The sequence below is a fragment of the Oryzias latipes genome, chromosome 12 (genome assembly GCF_053564925.1).
Source record: "Oryzias latipes strain Hd-rR chromosome 12, Olatipes_Hd-rR_3.1".
NCBI classification, from domain to species: Eukaryota; Metazoa; Chordata; class Actinopteri; order Beloniformes; family Adrianichthyidae; genus Oryzias; species Oryzias latipes.
The window spans coordinates 28,356,681-28,372,118 of NC_136248.1; the positions used below are offsets into that span (position 1 = coordinate 28,356,681).

Genomic DNA, 15,438 nt, shown 5'->3' on the forward strand with positions numbered 1-15,438 from the left:
ATATATGTCCTCCATTATCAGAATAATGCCACAAGATCATGTTAAAAAACACAATTTCTATTGGAGTGAGTTTTTAAAAGAAATTGGAATCCATAACTGCAGAAAAACATCAGCTTTAAGATCTTCAGACCACAAAATATTTAAACTTAAAGTTTTATTTTCCCTGCTCCAGCTGGCATCACTTGATAACGTTTAGAGTCCACTATATTTTCAGATTTGCGATTTATTTTGACTTTATTTAACACTTGTAAATAATGGAGTCAGAATCTGAACCTTAAAAGCATCACTGAAGGTGAATCCTCTGCAGGTCACAGAGGTTCTTCTGTCAGCGCGGGATCTAGTGTGATGAATCATTCAGCTCACACAAATGGAGCATCAGTGTACCACGAGGTTCCCCAGTGCATTGTGGTCATCAAATAGCCAAGTCCTCATGCATTCATTAATGCTAGTCTGGATAACAAAGAAAATGGTCATGGTAAATAATACAGCTTGCAGGCTTTCACCTGAGTTTGCACCTAAATCACAAAAGGTGTAAAGTAAAAATTCAGGCAGCTCAATTTGGAGTTCCACATTGGGCTTTCTACGAGTTTAGACCTTGCTGACAGTTTAAAGCCTCTTCTGGAGCCAGCACAGTCAAGCTTTGCTCAGAAAGAAGCAGTTTCTAAGCTGTGGTTTTATGGAATTGAGGTCATGATGCCCTCTGATCAGTGTGCCTGTGTTTACATTATAAAGTGTATTTATTTTGGTCTCCAATTTATTTCAAGCGCGCCTGATAGAGCTTAGCACTTGTGATCTTAAAGGCATGCCGGCACTTAAGTTTTGGTCAGTTGACAAGATGCAAATAAAATAAGTTCCAGCTGCATAGACGCATAAACACGCCTGTCCTTGCAGCTTGAAATCCCCTTATGTTGCCCCTCTTTCATGTTCGCCATGCAAACATGGAAAAAGGAAGGACTTTATGCGTCTTTGCTGTAACTAAGCTTTACAGGAATTGACTGGGATGCTGTGCAGGATGTTAATGAAAACCAGAGAATGCCATATTATGTGTCCCAGAAGTGATAGAAGCAATAATCCGCTCTCGCTCCGCAGAGAACTGATCGTAGTAAAACCGTCTTTTTGAGTTTATCGCCGACAAGTTTCAAGGATGCTCTGTTTTTAGAAAGCGCAGTTTACAAAACGCTTTCTTTTCTTGGCTCCATAATTTATTTGATTATTGGCACTTAAGCCAGCTCGTAATCTGATTGGCGTGCAAATTTGCTAAATCTTTATTGACTGATAGTCAAAAGACACCACAAACAGACTTTATGTGTCACAGGACTCATACTGCAGCTTCTGGTTCAACTGACAGTCCAGGAGGAGGTCCTGCAGCCCTAAACCTCCGTCTTACTGAGACCGGATCAAAGGCAGGAGGGCCACGGAATGAGAATAGAAACCACTGTGATAGTCGGAGCCGGTTCGGTTTTACCAGTGAGCCAAACAATTACCAGTAATAGCTGTTATTCCAATGCGGTGTGCACAAAACTTTAATTTAACCATAAAAAACAATATATCTTGTAAATTAATCTTTATTTTTTCTTCATTAACTTGCCATAAAAGACAAAAACAGGATGCTAAGAAATTATTTTATAGTTATAAAGGCCAACTTTGTTGAAAAATGGGGTCTTTGGTGTTTTTCGCATGTTCTTGTGGCATTTTTCTGATTATGAAGAACTCGTTAAAAAAAAAAACCCCACAAAGCTCAAATTTGCTTTTCTGAGTTTTTCTGGTTTTAAATGATTTTTGAAACAAGAGCAAATAAATCATGTCATAGCTTGCCATTTTTGTTGTTAGGTTTGGGGCCTGAGTGGCTGTAAGCTTCCTGGAGATCATGTCAATTGCGCACCCTCAACAACAGGGAGGGGAGTGTAAGAATTTTCCAAAAAAACATTCAATAGTAGTTTTTAGCTTTATTTATTGTAGAGATTTGACACTAGAGAACTCATTCTGTCCATCATTAAGCTTTAGGACTTACTCAATACATTTTTTAAGCCTCTGCCCCCCATAGGTGAAGGTCAGTTGTTCCCAAACAGGTTGGCGTCTTAATTACATTTATTTATTGTAATAATTTTACATAGTAACGTGTGTTGGATTTTGCCAATATTTCAATTAGAGAGGACCTGGTTTGGTTGATGTGAGAATTCCTTGCTGGCGCCGCTGCTGGGGCCAAAGCTTGTCTTCAGGTCAGGATTAAGTAACTCGCATTTTACTCCAGTACTTTTCTTAAGGCCGTTTAGCTGCAAGTTCGATCCCGCTTTGATTTCTCAGGTGAATTGTCACTTTGCTCATTAAAATTGGCCAAACTGCTAACTGGAGAAGCATTTTCAATTATGCAAAGCTGGATATTGATCTCGGGAAGGAAAAGTTTAAATTACAAAAAAAAAAAAAAAAAAAACAGCGAAAAAGTTCCTGTAGAGACATGCAAACTTTTTACACCTTCTGAATACGCAAATATTTTCTTTAGTCTGTACCAAAGGAATAAAAATTGGTGTTCTCCCAACCCTCTGTTTAACTCTGGAAGACTTACACTTGCAAATGTATTAAAGTTTATATACTTTATTTTGGGTACACCTGTCCAAGAGATCGTCTATGCAAATTTCTAAAACATGGAAGGAACTCACTTCATTCAGGCGTGTAGACATGGTCCAGACAATCTGCTGCAGTTCAAACTAAGCATCAGAATGAGGAAGAAAGGTGATTTAAGTGACCTTGAACGTGGCATGGTTGTTGGTGCCAGACAGGCTGGTCTGAGCGTTTCAGAAACTCCTGATCTACTGGGATTTTTACCCACAACCATCTCTTGAGATTACAGAGACTGGTCCAAAAAAGAGAAAATATCCAGTGAGCAGCAGTTCTGTGGGCGGAAATGCTTCGTTGATGCCAGAGGCCAAACTGGTTCCAGCTGATAACAAAACAACAGGAACTCAAATAACCACTGGTTCCAACCGAGGTCTGCAGAAGAGCATCTCTGGATGGAAGTGAAAACGTCCAACTTTGAGACAGATGGACTACAGCAGCAGCAGAAAAACACACTGGGTACCATTCCTGTCAGTTTAGAACAGGAAACGCTTAGAACCGTAAACTTAGGCTACAATTCACACAGGCTCACCAGAACCGGACAATAGAAGATTGAAAAAACGTTGTCTGGTCCGAAGAGTCTCTATTTCTGCAGCCTCACATGAAAGCATGAATACATCCTGCCTTGTATCAACGCTAAAGGCGTGTGGTGGTGGTGTCATAGTGTGGGGGATATTTTCTTGGCAAACTTTGGGGCCCTCAGTACCAACTGAGCATAGTTCAAACGCCACAGCCTACCTGAGTATTGTTGCTGACCATGTCCATCCCTTTATGACCACAGTGTAGCATCTACTGATGGCTACTTCCAGCAGGATCATAAAGCTGGAATCATCTCAGACTGGTTTCATGAACAGGACAATGAGTTCACTGGACTCAAATGGCCTCCAGTCACCAGATCTCAACCCAATAGATCACCTTTGGGATGTGGTGAAATGGGAGATTGGCATCATGGATGTTCAGCCGACAAATCTGCAGAAACTGTGTGATGCTCTCATGTCAATATGGATCAAACTCTGAGGAATGTTTCCAGTCACCTTGTTGAATCTCTGACACCAAGGGTTAAGGCAGTTCTGAAGGAAAAACCTGGTACTAGCAAAGTGTAGCTAAAAAAAATACCAGTAAGTGTACATATGTTATAAAACCAGCTGGAATATTACTGAAATGGAAAAACATAAGTTGTATAAATTCTTGAATCAATTTTATTGAGATCACAATTGAAAGATCAGATGATGATGATAAAAAAGACTTAATTACCACTTTGGGGTTTTAAAAATTGGTTTTATTTTAGTATTGCGGTATTTTAGCTGCAACAACCATGCAGATTAAGTCAAAAGTGCTAAAAATAGGTTTAGGCAGTAAAAAAATACATCCCAGACATCATCCCCACATTAACCGAACAAGTAATTTATAGCAAGTGTCATTAATCATCAAGCTTCTCATCTCAAGTGCTTTGAATGTAATTATTCACTGATAAACATAACATTTCCAGAGACAGGGTGGGGTTAAACCACAGAGGCCACATCCCAACGTTCAGCCGTCAGACGATGGTTAATGTGGCGTTGTGATGGAAAGAATGAGAAAAGGCCACGAGTGACAGAATGGGGGGGTTGCAGGCGCAAGGAGGTGACTTGATGAAGAAACTTTAATTGAATCAGATAGAACAAAACCTGATGCAGGATTTTATAATTGTCTTTGTGTTGCCTTCACTTCTCATCTAAATGATTGCAAATGGAGGTCATTACATCTCCTTTGAGGATAATTCCGGGTTTCTGCCTGATCTAAAATGACTTGAGAGTTTAGTTGAAGATGACGCCGATCTGCGGCGCTCCGGGCGTATTATCTCTCCCATTTCAGCACCTTCAAACAGCTTGAAGCCATCGGAGAAAGAAAAATTCTTCAACACCACCCCCCCCACCCCCTGCTGGCGGTTAGATGCTGATTTAAACCTTATTTAATTTCCCGTTTATCCTTTGGCTTAAAATGAACCGGGGCAAAAATCTCCGGGGAACGTTTTGAGCGACATCAAAGATTCAACCCGATTTGAACCGCGAGTTAAGGGGTCAGCATCGTAACCATGGCGACCAGCCCAACAGGATTTTCCTCCCGCACGGTCTGATTGGGCTGCGGTGTTCCTCTAAACTTGCTGCTTGCAATCTAAGTGGAACAAATTTGCCAATTAAGCAAATCTGTTTCCGTTCCTCCCCAGGCGCTGGCTTATCAGGCTCATTTGAGTCTGCCGTGTCCCTGCCTTCTCATCAACATGTGCATCTTCCCTATCGCTTCTCCCCCCCAAAGGGCAGACTCCGGGTCCAAAACATGCACGCATATCACACTGCAGAATTATGCACGTCCTGCAGCAAATACTGGAAAAGAATAAAAGAAGCAGCAGAATGAGATAGATAAATCAAAGCAAAAAGATTAGACGCGGAAACTTCAGCGCCTAATTGCTTTCGCGTGAGAATTCCCTCAGATAGATGCCCAAAAGGTCTAAGAATCTCCACTGAAGAAAATCCAAGTACTGTGTTTTTTAATGATCGCCGAAGAGATTAGAGGTGAAATGATTTGGTTAGTTACACCAAAGTGGACAACAGCCAAGGCTGAACGGTTTAATGAAACGACATATTTCAGCATCTGTTGTCTTCCTGTAATTCACTTTTGTCTCTCTGAGCCGATAAAAGAATTAGGACTAGCAATCAAACACAGTCGCTCAAAGTGATTCAGCTTTAGATTGCTTGAATCCAGTGATCACAATGTTTTATTTTTGAAGAAAAAATAACAGTTTTAGTCCCACAAGCTGCACTTTAGGAGCCAAAACCTTTTTTTGTTCTAGAACAAAACGAGTCTGAAACCATCAGAACATTTGCAGTCATTAATCTTTAATTACACCTAACTACATATAAAATAGAAACACACTCTTCAGACGCATAGCTTCCTAAACAAGTCAAAGTTGTTGCAAGGAGGCGTGACTGAATGTTTCTTAGTGAAGGGCGGATCGATGCAGGACTGATCGATATCTCACACCAGACACAGCTCGTTGGTTATCAATGCCACTGAATGGATTGATCAGGAACGTGCGTCTTTTTAAGTGTAATTGCAATGTTGTGTTGGACGCAAAATGTGCATCTGGGGTGTTAGTTTGTGACACTAAAGGTGAGAGGAAGAACACGTCATTCCTTTACCAGTTTGGGTTTAGATTTACATCCTCCTGAGTACCAGCAATGTAAATATGTCCTCTATGGAGGACATTTCCAAACCTTAATATCTCCCAACTACAACATACTGCAGAAAAAAATCCTTTTTGGTTTCTACAAACCATATTTGGAGATTTTCAATGGTACCACATGTGAAGAAGTGGGGCTCTGGGAATTGTAGTTTTGTAGTGGATTTTAATCACTGTTGACTTGAGTTTTCTTTTTCTCCGGAAGTCAGGAAGATATAAACATGCAGAAGTGAATTATGGGCTTGTAGGTCATTTTTTTTGGATCAGAGCAGGAGTGTCTTCAGATAAGACCTGCTGGAGTGCATCATAAGGTTTTGGTGAACAAGGATCAGCTACAGCATCGTATCAAGTCCTGTAGACACAGCGGGAAATGTTGCTGGCAAATGTGTCTGGGTGAAAATAGTTCTCTGTGAATCTTTCAGTCTCTAAGTGTTCCCTCAAATACATTATACTAAATTGAAATCCATTTGCAGGGCATTTCTTTGTCTGTTATGTCGGAACAGAACAGAACACAAAGAGCTTTCACACCATCAGTTCATCCATTTTCAGAACCTGCTGAATCCCTTTTGGGGTCACGGGGATGGGCAGAGGCGGGGTACGCCCTGAACAGGTCACCAGTCTGTTGCAGGGACACACACACTAACACATACACACACACACCCACACACACACACACACATGAAAGCCTAAGGACAATTTAGAGTCAATAATTAACCTTTGAAGCATGTTTTTGGACTGTGGAAGAAAACTAGAGTGCCTGGAAAAAACCCACAAGGAGAAAAAGCAAACTTCACACAGAAAGATCCCAGCCGAGCTAGGCTCTTCCATAGGAAAAAGGACTAACCACTACGCCCCTATGCAGCCCACTTTTTAACCATTCTTAGTTTACTTTGGAGCCCACTTTGATGGGGAGACTCAAACGTTCAACAAAAAATTCTGCTGCTCCATTGAAGAAGAAAAAAAAAAGTAACAAATTTGAGTTGCAAGAGAACCCTGGTATGATTCAAAACATGAACAGAGAACACAGAACAGAAGGGACCAAAAGAATAAAAGAACAAACTCAGTTTAGATCATAAGAAGAAGAAAAAACCCCTGTGGGTCATGAACACCTTGAAAAATTTTTAAAGTCAAATATTGAAGAGGAATCCACACCCTAATGATAGTGTGGCTGAAGGAATTTGCCACATAAGTGCCACCTGTGAGATGGGGGCTTAGGCTGGATATGGTTGCGGTTCCAGTGGTTTTTAAATAAGATGCAATTTTTGTCGATTTTTAGGACATTGCTTCTGCAGAGCGGCAGAAGTGCTCTCTAGTTCCCCTATACGTTGTGGGCAGAACAGTTGTCACAAAGCAACTCCGCCCCCTTCCCCTCCACATTGTTAAGAGCCCAGAACAGGGAGTATGTGGCCCACCCCAGCGAATTTTCTTTGTCACAATTATTTTTTTCCAAACTGCATTTTTTCATCTGCTCCTGATTCACAACCGTTTAAATAAAGAAACAATCACAAATGCAATTATGGGCTAAATTTTCTTCAGATATGTCCTCCATCATCAGAAAAACACCACAAGAACATGTGAAAACACCAAAAACACAATTTTCATCAAAGAGTCTTAAAGAACACTGAATATGTGAAGGAACATCTGTTTATTGCAATAGTTGTTGTTATAAACAAATTTGCATTTCTAACACATCCTTCTTCTACCACCTCAGCATGCAGCTCATGTGTTAAAAGTGTTTATGGAAACTAAAAACACTGTTTTAGTTTAAGTTTCTTTTTTTTTTGAGGAAAAAGTGTTACCTTATTTTTTCTGAATAACACTAAAACGAAAGACTGCCTTTCTGGAAAAGTCATTTGTTTCTGCAGAGCTCTACACTCAAGCCAACAACAATAACACAAACACACCCGTGGTCCTGGAGGAACTGCTTATAGAGATGTGGGATTTTTCCCGTTAAGACGAACCAAACTCTGCAGCAGCCAAAGCCTTGAGTGGTCAGAAAAGTTGTTGAAATAGCAGTAAAGAGCTGGCTCTGCACAGCAATAACTTTTTTTTACTGTGTGTTATGAATTACAACAGGCGTGCTTGAGGAGGAAAAATATGGAGTTATTTCAGTCTCAATAATAAGAAATGCACACAACCGGTTTTACAAATACACACGCTCCGATTCACAAATGTCATTTTATGCAAACGTGAAAAATAAATTTGGAAATACACACCCTGTGTTTCACAAACACACACATTGTGTTTCACAAATGCACACTAAATGTTTTACAAATGCACAATAAGTGTTTCTCACAAATGTGCACACTGTTTTTCACAAAAACATTTTAGAAATTCACAATAAATGTATCAGAAATGCACAGTAAGTGCTTCACAAACGTGATTTTTAGGTACACATGTGATGTGAACTCACAGATCATTCGAATTGCATACTGTGCATTCAAAATCCCGTTCTCGTTTGTGAATCTCCCCGTGTGTGTGAGAGATTTTTCTACGGTGAATATTGAGACTCATCTGACGGAGCGGGTCGAGTAATCTCACCATTGGCTAGTGAATCTGTCAATCAAACTTATCGGCAAAGCAGGCGGGTTCGCTTTTAGCCAATCGAATGGCCCCTTACACTCCTCACTTTCAAAGTGACGAGGGGGGGAGCTGTTCAGCACAGCAGTTGGGAGGACGCGGGCGGCAAACATGGCGGAGAGGTCTTCTGAACGGGATCAGTCTCAGCCCGTAAGTAATGCACTTATTTGATTATTATTCCCTCGTTGTACATCCTGTAATGTTATTGAATACTAAGTTGAAGCGGTCTCCTTAGCCAAGTGACATGTGTGAATGCTTTATGAACACTTCAGCCGAGTCGTTTGCAGAGTACCCCCACCGCAAATTAGTTTAGCTAAGTTTAGCTTAGCCTGTGCGGTCATATTTTTTATGAAAGCGGGGGAGGACTTATGATGGTTTTGTCAAGTTTTATACTTGGCATACCAGCTCTTCACACAACACATGTAACTACAACCAACCAGGGGCCTCGAAACTAGCCGGCTTTCGACTCAAATTGTGTCTGCCTGCCCTGTGAGTGTGAGGGAAGTTTAAGCTAGCGCGTCGGTTCAAGCTAGATATACAGCCAATCTGTAGGTTCTTAACATGATTCATAAGGAACTAAGGGGAAAACATGCCGGATTTACAGCAGCACAGAAAGTTTAATAAAAAGTATTAATTTGGAGACGGGGATTTGTTTAAACACTGATGCTATGCTATGCTAACTAGCTAGTTGTTCCGTGTGCTGCCTTTATGTAAACGCGATCCGGGTTAAAGTTAGACACAGTCTTTTCACAACCCAGACTTTAAGACGGTGGATATGTGCAACAAAGTTAATGCATATGACATTCATGAAAACGGCATTTTTTAAATATAACAGACGTGAATCCACTGTTGAATGAAAGAAGCCTCATTAAGTTTCTAACGTTAGAACCCGTAATTTTGCTGAAAAGCCCTGTGAGATTGTGTCAGAGTGACAGCCACTAAAATCCCCGTATCTTTACTTCCAATGACGTAATGACAAGAATCCCAAACATTATGTTTTTAGGCTGTTTTGTAGTCGATAAGTAGTCACAGAAAGGGCGGATGGGAGAAATATGCTGTCAACAGTGATTAGAGTAGAAGTTACTGTAAGTATTACACACAGGCTTCCTGTGATCAGTGTCTAGTCTCTGATTTTTTTAAAGCTGTTCTTTACTACAAGCTCAAGTTATCATAGCAAGAGTGTTTTTAAAAAATCCCCTTTCTAATATTTGAAAATTATGTAATTTAATCTCAGACAGCTAAATGATCTAATCCATGTTTGTCGTGTTTTTATTTATTCTCTAGGAATTGCTGAAGCGTGACATCCTAAATACCTTTCTATTCTATTTTATTTCATATTTTATCATCCTATTGTATTACTGTTTTACCTATCAATTGGGAATTTAGCATTTTTGCCCCTGTAAATATCTGTCAGTTGAAAGTATTTGTACTTGTATTCGATAGATCTTGCACCTGAAGATGGCAGACAACAACTGTGCAGACTTGGCCTTCTTCAGTGACGCTGTGAACGTGTATGGATTACCTCTGAGGTATTCATGTTATTCATAAAGAAATCTTTTATTCACATATCAGGCAGTATAAGCACTTGGTTATTTGTACAAAAATAAAATAACTTTTTTTAGACTCCTCTGAAAACAAAGGCAACTCTAAAACTCTTTCCCCTCATGAATAACATTTTACCCCCCCTTAACAGTCTCTCTCACCTCATTTTTTTCCTCAGTGATACATGTAACCCACTCCTGCAATTTTTTTAACCTAGAAATTCTACTTATTGGCATCATACATAAGAACATTACATTTTAAACTGATGTGTACCGTATTGCCGATGCATTTGTAATTATGTGTTTGAGACATGATTTTCATGTTATTGTCAGGGTGAGAGGAGATCAGAGGAGAAAATGTGGGCATAGCTGAGTTGATGCTCACAGTACGTAGAACTGACACAAACAGTTTCATTGCAGCAAAAGTGTACACACAATCAACGGTGAGTTGAACCTAGTTTTAGACGCTTTAATATATACATAAAAGTGAATGATGTATTAAAAATAAATCTGACAATATGTTTCTTTTTGCTTTTTTCCAAATACAGGATTGAGCCCCTCTGGTGTGATGTCTTCATGAGTGTTACTGGTTTATATTACAACATCCTGCTCTCTCCTGAGGGCCAAGACTTGCTCAATATCAGTAACATCACGTATTCTGCTGCCACTATATTTTCCTACCACGCATTCAGGCCAGTTTGGATGTCTTTAGTGACGCGTGGGACACCCATCCAATCAGGACGGAGCAAAGCATGACACCAAATCAGCTGTGGCAGTTGGGCTTGACCCAGAACCCTGTTTCTGATCCCCGGGTAAGTGCTTTATTTCAGTGTTTTTCAACCTTTGTTCACTTGTTCCACGGTCTGACACTGGACTCTGTGGAAAGCTACATCGCTAAAGATGAGCTTTAGCTGGTATTTTTGTTATAACTGAGCGACTTTATCAGCAGAATTAAGAACAAGGAAGTGAAGACTTTAACCACTTCTCATTGGTCAGACTGATGACATGTGATTAAGCCTTCAAGAATGATTGGCGGAGACAGTTAAAGGGGCGGGACTTTTCCTTACACAGTTATAGCTGCAGCTAAATCGCGGTACCGTCAACCTCATCAAAATGTATTTTATAGAATTAAATAAACACAAAGAAAAAGTCATTTTAAGATCTTTCATATTCCTAACTACTCAGTGTTTTATCAGTGCCTGTTTGGATTAACAAAGAGCTGATTTCCTGGAGATGGGAAATGTTTTTAGATCAGTTAATGAGGGCAATTCCCCACGGCACACTTGACCATCTCCCACGGCACACTAGTGTGCCGCGGCACACACACTGGTTGAAAAACCCTGCTTTATTTAATCTCACTGTACTGGACAACTGATTTGTGTGCAGTTCGACTAAAGTGGAAAGTATCAAGAACAGTATGATGAAATCACAATGACTACAAGGAATTTTCATCAAAAATGAATGAAAAGTATTATTGTTGTGTGGTGCAAACTATTTCCCTAAATTGTTTGGTTTTTTAAATCAAGTAGGAAGAATAGCACATCTGCAAGTTCAAAATGCATCACAATGCATGGCATTATGAGCCATCAGCTGTACTAATCTCACTACTTTGTTAAGAGTCACTTATTTGCAAATTAAAAACAGTTATGGAGATATGAGGTCTGCCTGCTAGAAACAATATACGTTATTATTAGTGGGTCTCTGTTCCTACATAATCTAAAACCTAAAAAAACAGCGCTGTTCATAAACAGTATCTTTTTTTTTTGTCAGGGTATGCTGGTTCCAGAGATTGAATGGGAGGAGAGTGGATCCATGGCTGAACCTCATCCTGGGATTAATGTCCTGGTATGGGACAGTCCCCTTTTGGGTCCACAAATGTTGGAACTGCAAGACGACATCAACCCATTGTTTAATTCAGACCGTTTGGGAGTGGACCTATATCTTTACTGTCCCGTTTGTTTAGAACTTAATTTAGGTGACATAATTACATACAGAAGAAGAGAGACTGAGGGGAGCAACACAGAGTTCAAATCAATACTGCTGTATTGTTCAAGGGACTTCATTGTATGTAAGGAAGTTATGAAAATTAGTTCCAGTTTAAATAAAATTCAAATCAGTAGAGATCCCACATTTGCTTAAATTTTGATGTTTTAATCTGTCCATGTTTTCACTGAATTTTACTCTGCAATAAAGGGTGAATGTTTGCACTTTGTTGTTGTATGACCATCTTTTGTTGTGTAGTATTTAACCAGCTATAAAACCCAGAGAGATGAGGATCTTTTTTGCAAGGGTGACCTGGCCAAGAGGTGTATATGTATATGGTTACCATATAAAATCAATGACATTTGAGTTATTAAAAAAATAAAATTAAGGTCTGGCAAAGTGACCTCGGGCTGAGCAGGGGGGGTGTATTGGGTATCTGTGATTGACAGTGAGATGAACTTGAAGTAATGTAGTCCCACTGCGTGGTACGGAGCAAAGTGATGCCAGTTTCTCCACAGAACCTACTGTGGAAGTTAAAGATTTTTCTCCTCCACCTTCAGATGATCAAGACCGAAGGGAATCGTGTCTGAGTGTTGAAATGACGCTAGCATGAAAGCTAAGAGAAAACATACAAACAATCCCGAGTGAAACGTTCATTGTAAATCTCATGACCAGTACAGAGTTCGATGGATTCTATGTCAACTGCATTCAACCACTGTTGCCTTGCTCCCAGGTCCACTGAAAAGTTGCGCAAGCCAGTAATTTTTGACAACCGAAGGCAAATAAACCGACAAGCCATGCTAAAGCTAACACGCTAACGACCGACTGGTCCAGAATCAAACATGGGCGGGGCTTTTGCCACCTGCAGAAAGCGTAGAGAAAGTGTAAGGGGCCATTCGATTGGCTAAAAGCGAACCCGCCTGCTTTGCCGATGAGTTTGATTGACAGATTCACTAGCCAATGGTGAGATTAGTCGACACGCTCCGTCAGATAAGTCTCAATATTCACCGTAGAAAAATCTCTCACACACACGGGGAGATTCACAAACGAGAACGGGATTTTGAATGCACAGTCTGCAATTCGAATGATCTGTGAGTTCACACCACATGTGTAACTAAAAATCACGTTTGTGAAGCACTTACTGTGCATTTCTGATACATTTATTGTGAATTTCTAAAATGTTTTTGTGAAAAACAGTGTGCACATTTGTGAGAAACACTTATTGTGCATTTGTGAAACATTTAGTGTGCATTTGTGAAACACAATGTGTGTGTTTGTGAAACACAGGGTGTGTATTTCCGAATTTATTTTTCACGTTTGCATAAAATTATATTTGTGAATCGGAGCGTGTGTATTTGTAAAACCGGTTGTGTGCATTTCTGGTTATTGAGACTGAAATAACTCCATAGAAAAGGCTGCCGACTGAGTTGCATGGTAAGAGAGGTTCTTTACTGCGGACTTTAATTCCACCTTTTGTTTTTTTTAAAGGTTTTTTTTTTTTTATTGGGACCCCCTTTTAATGACGAATTTCTGCTCCGTTGAAGGACAGAGACGTTCTTGTCTGTCTCATTATTTTCACTTCCTTCAGTTGGAAATTAGATTTGCCATCAAAACCAAATGTTTAATGTAGAAAAGTGCACCCCATCGACGAGTCTTTGCTTCTGGCGATGCATTTATTTTTGCCATGTTTCCTGAGGTGACCCATTAGCCACTAAACTATGGAGTATATCTAATTTGCCCAGCATAATGGTTGCAGCTTGGTACCTGTCAGGCTCAATTCCAGCCGTTTGTTATGAATATGCATTCAATCTGAAAGAAAAGCAAGAGGGTCAGAGGTTAAGCTAAGGCTCATTTTTGGCCTCTATTAGGTATAAATTTATACTTTGTCTGACAAACTGTTTTGGTGGAAAAAGAAAGAAGTACATTTATCGTCAAATACTTTACTTAAACACAAATCCGTTTGCAAGGCGTTGGAAGTTTCTGTTGGTTTATTTAATAACAGGCCGTGCCTTCTTCCATGTTTACTTTATTAGAACCTAAATATTCATCCATTCATTCATTTCTACCGTTTTGTCCCTTTTGGGGTCACGGGGCTGCCGGAGCCACTTGTGGGCGAAGGCAGGGTACACCCTGGACAGTCGCAGGGCCACAATCACTCTCGCACGCACACATTCACTCTCACACTCACAACTATGGACAATTTAGAGTTTCCAGTTAACCTATGAAACATGTTTTTGGACGGTGGGAGGAAACCGGAGACCCCGGAGACAACCCACGCATGCATGGGGAGAACATGCAAACATTGACTTGAACCGGGGGGCCTTCTTGCTGCGAGGCAAGAGCCCTAACCACTGTGCCACCGTGCAGCCCATCTAGAACCTAGCAAAGTCTAGAACCTATATATATTAGGTTTATTTCAAATTACTCCATACAAATACGCAATAAAAGACCCAAGGTGATTCAGAGAAGGTCAAAATTATTCAATTTTCTTATCTAAACTAACAAATCCCCTACTTTGTCTGTAGAAATGACTGTGAAAAGTGTGTCTACGCACACACACACAATCATCAAATCATAAAGCATTGCAAAAATAACAAAAGCAATAGGACCTATTTTTAAATGAAATCTCAAACGACGTCTCATACATGTTTTTGCATGTTTTTTTTACGTATATTTTTTGTATCTGCTGTTCTCATTTGCAACCCTTAGTTATTGAAAAGAGTTATTACCCATGGTGTCATGGTGCCTGTCAGACTCCTCCCCCTCCAGCTCTGCCTGCTCTGCTCCCTGATTGCCACCAGCTGACGCCACTCACCTCATCGGCCATACTGCTTAAAAGGAGACCTTACTCATCAGTTCAACGCCAGTTCGTTACCCCTTATGGATTATCAGCACCTCACGAGTCACGTCAGCGCTCTCTTCCCTCCTGCTGCTCAGAGACATCCTGAGGATCCCATGGCTCTCCTTAACCGCACTAAGCCCTCCAGCCACGCCACCAGCCGTTGTCAAGTCCGGACCTCACCCAGCTACTACTCCTACCATCTTCCTAGCAGGAATAATAAACCTTTTCTCGCCAAATCCCTCACCTGTCTTCCTTCTGGGTTACAGCATCTGGGTCCTCACGCTAGAGCGTCATGACACATGGTCCATCAGGCTCCTGAATGAAGCATTTCAAACGCCTTGACATTTGTGTATACACATGTACTGCTTTTGTGTTGCTTTTATTATTATTATTTTATTATTATTGTCTTTCAGTCTTATGATTCTTTATTCACCTTGGACATAATTAAATTTCATCATTCTTCTTTTTTAAAGATGGCAATAAAGCATTGTATTCTATTCTATTCTATTCTATGTTGATCAAACATCAAGGTACAAAGAATGGACAATACAATTAGAAAAAACACATCAAATGTGAGACCTTTTTTAAAAGAAAATCTATAATAATTGACTCTATATACAGTAGTAAAAGAAAAAAAAATACTGGTAGTGCACCAAAAC

The 15,438-nt window shown here is 40.1% G+C and overlaps 1 protein-coding gene and 1 long non-coding RNA gene across 3 annotated transcripts in view; both read left to right on the forward strand.

The window, feature by feature from the left end:
• The window catches only part of unc5da (unc-5 netrin receptor Da), a 302,362-nt gene that overhangs the window by 226,477 nt on the left and 60,447 nt on the right, over positions 1–15,438 (forward strand). The gene's annotated exons all lie outside the window — the stretch shown is intronic.
• Positions 8,436–12,161, forward strand: LOC105355192 (uncharacterized). The gene is made up of 5 exons (XR_002874240.2): positions 8,436–8,563; positions 9,857–9,942; positions 10,288–10,397; positions 10,503–10,766; positions 11,725–12,161. It is a non-coding gene; the product is annotated as an uncharacterized LOC105355192 (long non-coding RNA).